This window comes from Dromaius novaehollandiae, chromosome 1, assembly GCF_036370855.1.
Source record: "Dromaius novaehollandiae isolate bDroNov1 chromosome 1, bDroNov1.hap1, whole genome shotgun sequence".
Lineage (NCBI taxonomy): Eukaryota > Metazoa > Chordata > Aves > Casuariiformes > Dromaiidae > Dromaius > Dromaius novaehollandiae.
The window spans coordinates 182,799,803-182,809,381 of record NC_088098.1 but is presented as its reverse complement, the minus strand read 5'-3'; the positions used below and the strand labels follow the sequence as shown (position 1 = coordinate 182,809,381).

General features: G+C 34.2%; 1 long non-coding RNA gene across 1 annotated transcript in view; it reads right to left on the bottom strand.

Annotated features, from left to right (window-relative positions):
- Positions 1 to 1,689: 1,689 nt before the first annotated feature.
- Positions 1,690 to 9,579, bottom strand: part of LOC135330264 (uncharacterized) — a 28,321-nt gene continuing 20,431 nt past the window's right edge. Inside the window, exons 2-3 of the long non-coding RNA XR_010392171.1 lie at positions 7,757 to 7,862; positions 1,690 to 1,881 (exon numbers count right to left, since the gene is read on the bottom strand). This is a non-coding gene — a long non-coding RNA (uncharacterized LOC135330264). The remainder of the gene's footprint in view (positions 1,882 to 7,756; positions 7,863 to 9,579) is intronic.

Below are 9,579 nucleotides of genomic sequence, written 5' to 3'. Positions count from 1 at the left end.
GTGAATATTTTCTAAAACAGAATTCATCCAGAAGTCATTTTCTGTCTTAAGTGAATTTACAGCTGGGTTAAATACAGTACCATTTTCTCCATTTTTAAAGAGTGCTAAAAAATAATAATAAAAAAGAAGATGGAACATGTAATTACAAAAAAAAGTTCTGTAATAATGTAATAGTTAAGCTACAAATTATTCAGATACAGAATTTTTCTGAAGTTAGCTTCTTCCCCTCCCCTCCCCTCCCCTCTCTTCTCCCCTCCTCTTCCCTCCACCTCCACCTCTATGCCCTTTTTTCTATTCATAGGTCATTAGTGACATTGTGAACTAAGATTCCATTTCAAAGTAAAACTCTGCTTCATATCTAGAGGAATGATCTGTTTCATTCACTTCCATTACTAACAGAGGAGGAAGAGAATGAAAAAATAATTAAGGAGAAGAACTGGCCCACAGCAAATATTATTGCTGCTTCTGATGCTTAGGAAAAAAAAAAAACAAACAAGCAAACAAGCAAAAAACCGAGACTTTTAAGTGTCAGTGTGAATTTTAGATCCCCCTAGAAAAATAGTCTTATTTATATACCAATTTGGAAATCAGTAAAACACTACAAATAAAGAATCCTTAAATTGCAAATTATGTTCTTAATACAAATGATATCAGTCTGGAACAATAAGTATACAGTCACAATTAGTGTTTTTCTACCTTCAAATAAGACTTTTGGCATTTGGAAAATTAAAGAGTGAGTAGAAATGAAAATAATAAAAGATAAAATAAAAATGTAAAAAAAAGGAGAAAAATAAAAGTTTTTTTAATTGAATAAGCCAACATATTTAATTTGTTCATAATTTTGGAGTAGATGTCAATATAGTTCAATACACATAATCCTGCATTCTGAGATCACACTGGTTTTGGTGCTAGCATAGTGTAAAATTAGTTCCTTGTTGATTGTTAGATAAAGATTAGATAAAGCCTAATAGTTTTGCTAAATTCTTCTCTGATCAGTCATTCTGAAATTCTTACAGCCAAATTAATAGACTATCAATATCAATATTGTTCTATAGTTAGAGTCAAAGTTACTGCTTTCTGTTGAGGCTTCAGTCTATTACTTCTTTTACTTTGCTTATTTTTATCAAGCCTAGAGGACAGGGTAGCCTAGTGACAAAAAGAACCGCTAAAAGGAAAGATAAAAACCCTTCTCCCTCATTTATACATGTATTTCATGCCCTATGTTATCTACTTTACATTTACCAGACATTTCTTGACTGCACTTGGTTAATAACTAGCAAGCAACCCTGAAATATGTGCTTAAGAAATCATATCTTCATTTTTCTGTGTAAACAACAAATATGATTATTAGAATCTCTCTTGGCAATAGAGATGTATCTCTAATTAAATATCCACAATAAAATACACCAATGTCAAACAAATACCTCATGCCAAATTTCTTCCTACTTGGAAATCTGGAAATCTGTTAAAGAAAAAGGTCCTTAGAGAAATTAGTCTTTAGTTGAAATTCTGTTAATTTTGTACAGTTTTCATCACTTTCTTCTTTTACATAATTTTATATTAATTTCCTATTGAAGGATTTGCATTTAAATAACAGCAGCTGTCAAGTTTTATGGCTTAGGATATTGGCACAAATATAGTAGAAAGGTACTGAAAAGTGCATTGAAATTGAATAAGGTTGGGTACAAATTGCATTTTCCTCTTAGATATTTTATTTCCACTGGTGAGCTTGCTGACTATTTCTAAAGGAAACAGAGAAACAACTTCCCTTCTGCAACAAGCTTCGATCCCGCATTTGTAATGCCAGCTGCACATACTGTCTCAGCTTCTCAGAACAGGATGGTTCTTTTTGTTCACTCTGATTTGGCATTTCAGTGAAACCTAGTGGAGATGGAAAACAAAGAAAAAGAGAAAGACAAATGAGCTAAAAAAAAGAAGGTAAGCGTGATTCTAAAGAAAACAGTCTTAATATCAAAGTGATAAAAGCAGGCTACTTAAAAAATAAATATATTGAGACATTCCAGATAACTTCAAAAAAATCTTATTTTTCATTTTATCTTAATGTTTCAAAACAAGTTTGCTCTTCTTCTAGATTATCATTAATAAACAGTTGGAATCTCTATTGAGAGATTCCCTACTGAATAGAAATGAAACTTGGAATATCGTTTTTCTAGTCATTTTCTATTAGTAAAACATATCTTAAATCTATACTTGCTCTTCTGTGGTCATAGATCATCTATAAATTCAGAAGTCAGGATGTCATTTGTCTTATGAAATTAATATTTTCTTAAAATTAATTGAATTGCCAAAAATATTTTGATGTTGAAAAAAAATCTTTTTATAGTTTGTGTTTTGTTAAAACAAAATAATGCAAACCATGAAAAATTTAAGCTAATATATAATCCTAACTAATATGACTGAACTATAAAAATAACAGTTTTCATGGAAAGATGAAATGGTTCTGCCATGTAGCTTTATGATGTGCGCAGTATAATGGGTATACATTTAACATAGAATAAAAGTATTGCAATAGCTGAAAATGAATAACAATAAAAAATTCATTAACATAATATATTTATACCAAGAGCACGTAAGTAAGTGGTCAGCAGACGTCTCACCTAACTTTAGAGGTCTATAAGACGTGCATATTAACGAATTGCTTTCAAATTTTTTATATCCGATGGAGATCAATAATCAGTAGAGGATGCAATTTATGTGGCCTACTATAGACATCCATTTTAGGATGATATGAATCACAGCCTAAGAGTGCCTATTTCTCTCCACAGCAACAGAAGAAGCCTACACAAATAGCTCAGTTGTAGGTGTCTACTTAATACACATTTAAAAGTAAAAGAATCACCCCTGCTGTGTACTTACTAATTTCATTACCATATATGGCCCAGATGACTGGCTTTCCACTGCAGTAAGTTCAGATGCTGGACCAGTTAGGGGGATTATAATTAAAATATATATTCCACATTTGTGTGGCAACACAAATCAAATTGCCCTATATGAACTTCAGTTGCAGAGAAAACCTATGTCATACAACATATAATTACAAAGAAATATATAATTTACAGTAGATGTTCTTTGATTATACAGTCATTCTCAATGTCAGTTTGAATCTATGTTTTATGTGAAAATTCATACAAGAACTGAAGAATATTATGACTTGAAGGTCATGCCAAGTGTTATTGGAAAGTTACTTGTCTCTACATTTGCAATAAAAGCTTGATTTTGTTAAGTAACATACAGGATTTGGCATACAACATGTCATATCCAGAGATGGTCATTTAACAACCATTATTTATGAATAAATTGCAGCCCACAATGTGTCAGAGAGTTTGGTGAATTTAAAATGGGATGTCTAATGGAGATTACTTTGCAACTATAGCTATGGCAGACACAATAAATAGTAATATTTAAATGTAGACATAAATGCTGCTATTACTAAAAAGGCTGTGCTCTTGTCTTTTCTCATGAGTAGTTGAAAGAGTAAGGAAAATCAGGTGGTTTACAATTTTTTTAAACTGAAGAAAAATTAGTAAAGATGAAGAGCAGATAGGAAACAGAATAGAAGAGGAATAAAACTAATTAAATCAAGAAATGAATGAGAAAACAAACTGGATTAAATAGTTCAATACTTAACACCAATGCATGACAAATTGTCGTATGGAATCATCTACAAAGTCATACAGTTTTCCTTAGAAAATCATCTGGGGATAAGTTCCTATGTGCTGAGATGATATGCATGATGAAAGGAAAGAAAAAGTTTCTGCTCTTATTTTTCAACTACAGATGACCATCAATAAGTTTTGTGGGTTTTTTTCTAATAAAAATATAAAAAGTTCAAGAAGAAAGAAAAAATGTCAAATATTTACCACTGATGTGACAAACTTTAACAAAGACCATCAAATCCAAGATAGATTTTAAGCAGACTTATATCAGTTCAATGATAGTTAGAATTTAAAGCTGTTTTAAAACAAGAATTCCTTACAAAAATAGGACAAATAAGTTCATCATCTAGAATATTCTTTCATAGCAGCTCTATCAATAAATGGGAAAAGACATTTAAGCAATCTGAAATATTAATAATTTAATGGCTTTTTTATATATTTTGCCATGAGTAGATTAAGGAACCTGTTACTCCATCTGTAATGTCCACTCCATCTATAATAGTATATATAATTCTACAGCAAAGAAGTCTACTGAAGTTGAGGAAACTGGCCTTTTACTTAAACAATTGAATGTGTAAACTATTAAATCAGTCATGGATACTCCAGAGTTTCAGCTTACCTTACTGTTATATACTGTCTCGATATGCTGTGGAAATATGCAGAGATTCTCTGTTTCAGGGCCTGAGTTGGGGAACTGCTAATTTTTTTTTTTTTTTTTCCTGTAGCATACTTCATTTCAGGATTTTTGACTAACTCAAAGGTAATTAATAAAGACATGGCACAAAATCTGAGTAGCAGATTAAATATTTTACATGTTGACAAACTAGAGCAGGGGAAAAGAGACACAAGATTTTCTTGGATCTTTTAATGAATTTTCTGGAAAGATGCATTCTCCACTTTTCTATACAATGTAGAAGACAAAATATAAAGTTTTGGACCAGAATATTGTTTTGTATCCAAGTGCTTAGGATCTTCAGCTGTGAGTAGAGAAATTCCAGATGTCAGCGTCTGTATCATATTCAGTACTAACTGGACAATTACTGGAACATATCTGTATATAAGGATCAATCTACCCAGGTTGGTACTGGAATATACTGTACTTTTTCTTCTCTTGACTAAGATTTTGAAAGGACTTTGTAGGAAAAAATTCTCACATCTGAATCACAACTAGGGTCGACTTCAGTCTCAATATGCTCAGTACTGCACAGTCGGAGCATATACACCCCAGCTACCCAAAGAACCTGAAAAGTAGCTGTGTAGGGGTTTATAGAATTCCAGATATGGTTAAGGCACCTACATATCACTGAAGGTATTTTACATCCCCCCCCCCTTTTTTTTTCTTATTTAGCTTCTCTTCCTGTGCTCCTCAAAGTGACCAGGTCATTGTTTTCGACTGGCAATATGGAGAAGAAAAGATCTGGGCCAGAACTCAAATGTGGAAGACTAATAGAAAAATGCACAGCAAAATCAACAGACCATCAGGCTGCTTTAATTAGTTATCTTCTTATTGTAATTTAGTCTGATGTGTGAAAAGTAACGTAAAAGCATTACTTCTTTATATATCTAAATACTAACATAAAAATATCATTAAAAATCTTTTAGTGACTTTCTGCTATGTCTCATAATTGAAGTAATGGTTACTCTACAATACATCTACTGTGCTAGTACACATTAAGCAAGCATTAGCAAAACCAGAGAAATTTCAATGGAATGGAACAGTGTTATATGCCGATTATAATTTTTTTTCCGCAATGTATCTTTCAGTCCAATAACAGCATTAAATATAATTCAGATCCCATCTGGCCCTGAATGATGTCGAAAGAATTTGCCAGCCTGGAGACAAATTTCACACCACCGCTACCCACAACACCATTGTCCAGCAGCCTTCCTTTCCCAGGATCTTTTGGTGACCCATGACCACACCAGAAAAAAATCAGATGGTTTCTCAGAAAAATCCCACTGCTGACCTTTACTGCATCTCTTCAGTACACCAGGTTCTGCTTATGCATTTCTCCTACCATAGGCAACATTTCCCTGATGGAGCTTCTTTCCCAGCACACAACCTTCTCCCATTTACTCTCATAGGAAATTTTCTCTGTGCTATAATCTCCCTATAGCCTGGTAATATATCAGTGTTGCCAAGATGCTTTGGACGCACTGGCTGCTTCCGTGTGTGGCATTAGCCCCATCTCACCCCTGCTGGTACTCCTTCTGTCTTCTGTGTAGATTATACTGTGATGATCATTTGTTCCCTTCCTCCTTCCCGTCTTTCCTCCAGCTGATGAACAATAAGTGCCCATTAGTGATAGTGAAATTACCTTTAGAAAAAGAAAAGTTGCCTTTTTTTAAATTAAATGACCCTCTGTTGGAGCAAAGACTTAAGCTTGTGCCTAACTTCATCTGTGGGAACAGACTCATTGGCTTCATAGGAGGATTTAGGTGTGTAAAATGAATTATACTCGTATCTCCTTAAGGACAGTGTATCAGGTTGTACTTGAAGACTATCAGCCTGATCTATTTGAATAATAGTAAAATAATATATCGAGGTTGGGGATTTTGTTTGTTTGTTTTTTCTCCCTTTCCCATCCCCTCTCAGGCTGAGGAATAATGCTGTACCAGTCTTAAAAGTTTTGCTTCAAGATATATTTCAGAAACTTAGCATTAGCAGCATCTTGGCTCCCTTGAAAAAAACTTTGCTGAGAAGGGTTTGGTAGAGGAGTAGTTTCCAATATCTTTCCAGCATGCTTTGCACTAAGGAGTGTCTGACTGGTGAAATAATAGCTGCTCTTTTATCTCTGAAGACAGAGGGCAAAGGGAAAAGAACTTTTTAAATTTCCAGTCTTTGAAATGGCACGTAGAAAGGCCATTGAAATTAGAAGATCGGAGATGTGATTCTCTGCCCTCTAACTTGAAGGAGTCCACAGAGGTCTGAAACTACTCAGAGCTGAGTCCCCCAAGTGCAAGGGCATAGGTAATTGCATAACGGGCTATTTGCAGAACTCTGAAGAAAATAGTTTCAGAAAAAGAGGCTGACTTAGCTTTTTACTTTCTGTGACAATATTTAAAGAAAAGATTTTCTTTAAGTAAAGAAGCAAACTCGATTTTGCTTAGTGCTTATGAAAATTTCTCATAGAAAATTTCACAGGAAGAATCTCCATATGACTATTTCAGACGAAACTTGTCAGCCTTCATTCAACAAAATTTTGTTTTAATTTGGTTACCTTTAAAACAAAGTAAATAAAATTTAAAACTAACTTTTTTCCTATTGGATCCTGTGATCATGGAATCAATTAAAATAGACACTTTCTCACAGATTCTACTGATTTGGATGAACTCCTATTTCTCCATAAAATACATTTTTCATTATAAAATATCAACCATCCAATTATTATTAATGTTTAAGCCAATCTCAGCAGGCTAACTAAGCTTCTTTAATGACAAAAAAGGTTTAGGAAACAATTTGCCAGGGAAATTTTTAAATTAAAATCAAATCAGAAAATTTCATATAAATTTTAATATTTAAATGCAAGTAAGCAGTTAGTCATTTTATACTTTAGGCTTTCCCATAGCACTTTGAAAGATAATTTAACACATGAAATTATGTGTGAAAATGGGTAGGAACATTTTCTCCACAATTCAGAGACCTGAGTGCTAGGATTTCCATTTTGATGATGTTGCTAGAGGAAGGCAAACATGAGAAATGGCTTGGATCTTGCATTCTGAAGGCAACAACAACGGTGCTTTTTGCGCAACAGCATTTCACACTGTATCCTGTGTCTTAGAAAATGACATCCTTATGAGCATGCATTGAAGAGGCAGGTAGAGAACTGAGGGTCTCGGTGTAAGTGAACTCCTTTAAGGAAGACTGTCATCTGTTCTTTGTGTTTTGAAAAATAAAAATGAAATAACAATAATACATACAGTAATTATATAATGATCAGAGCACCCTGCATCTTCAAAGTACTCTGCAACCAGCAAGTAACTAATGTTTGCATAATGAAATTATCATAATCCAATATGCAAAGACCTTGAAACAGCAGAATAGTTTTAAAACACAGAAATCAAATCCCCAAGCCCACCTGAGAAGCCTTTCTGAACTTTGCAGTCAGATTCCACACAAACCCTTGAAGTGTTGTGCATACGCAGTGTCCAATGGCAGCAGGATAGGTCATGAGGATAAATCATCTGGAAAACAATACAGACTCAAAGGAAATTCAGTGTTTTACATGGCTCTCCAGAGGGTCAAAATCACATAACTTGACACTCAGATTACTCATACTACTAATAGACAGGAAAGAATTGAAAAGAAAATAGGGTTTTTTTTTTTTTTTTTTTTTGTAAACAGTATAAGATTTTATTGCTAATTGATTCTTACAGCTTATTCACGGTATGATTCCACATTTTAATGTACTTAGAAGTTCCAGTGACTCGAACAGGCGTAGTGAGTGCACGAGGAATGGAGAATACGGTCATTGAAGTTCAGTATCATTATTTAGATTTCAGGCATGCCTGGAGACAGCACTCTAGATTAATAAAATGCTTTGCTTCAATTAGCTCTGTGTCTCTTGCATCCCTCCCCAATTCCCTCTGCCCTTGTTTAACATACTCCCTTATCCCTTCACATTATCCAGACAGGTGCTCTCTGCTAACACAAACTGCTGGAAGTTCTACAGAGGAGATTCAATGTGGGCAGGAGGATGTTTCCTGGTTCTGATGTAGGAAAGGATGATTGCTTGGGATAATGGGTGAATCTGTACACATGCCTGATTTTTTTTTTTTTTTTCTTCTAGAGTATTGTTACAGATAGCCTTTAAAAAGATTTCTGGGGAAAAAAAAATCCTTAAAAAGTCTCATAAACAGATATGCTCTCCTCTATGTATGACAAGCACATCTTCACAACCTAGCCCAGAAAATGTAAATCAAATAAGTATTATTTCTAGCTGATTAATTCTGGGGGAGGAGAAAGCCAATATAAAGGAAAGAACCCAATATTCTTTTGTATGTATGAAAGAAATCTTTATTGTAGTGGGACTCAGATTTCTGCAATGATTTAGTCTGGTTTTTCACTGTAATAAGCCCCCTCATTTCAGATTTCTTTGAAAGCAGCTTAGGAGCATAATGCAATGGCCACTGAAAACTGACGCATCCTGCAAAGTGGGAGCAGGAAATTATAAGTTTCACATGCAGTTCAATGGGAAAGTCATAAGGCCCTGCTCCCTCTCCCTTGGGGTATTTTCCTTTTTTATTGTCAGTACTATAATGGGCAATCAGTTCCTGAAACGGTGCCCTGCTGTCTAGATGAAGCATTTATAGGTTTTTTAAGCAGTCCATTTGAACACTGCAGAATAAAATAGCCAGCCCTTATAAGTTCAGGTTTTAGGGCTCTGATCCTGCAATGAACTCTGTGTTGGCAAACCTCCTGCCCACTTGGAATTCAGTGCAGGATCAGGGTCTCCATTTTTACATTTCCCACTGCAATTCAGCCCTTTATTTATCACAGCTGGAAACAACATTACAAATAAAAATGCTTCTAAAAACCAGAGTGTCTATCCCTTTTAAAAGTTAACTTTCCTAGATTTATGCACATATATTTACATAGTAATCCTCTGAATGGAGATACTGCTTCTAATGAATTAGGGGATTACTACAGAAATATATAAATCATCACAGATGTTTTCCATGCAGAAACACTGTCTTTTGAAAAAAATCTTTTCAAAACTCAAAGGAGAAAAGTCATCTTTTGAGGGCCACAGCACAGTAAAGTTGAACCAAAAAAGAACTTATGGGCCAGATTCAACAGAAGATTTAGGCCTAAAATGAAGCTGAGAGAAGTTAGGGATCACTAAAAGTCGATCTAAATTGCGATTTAGAAGCCTAAACTTGCTTAGAGGCCAGACAATTA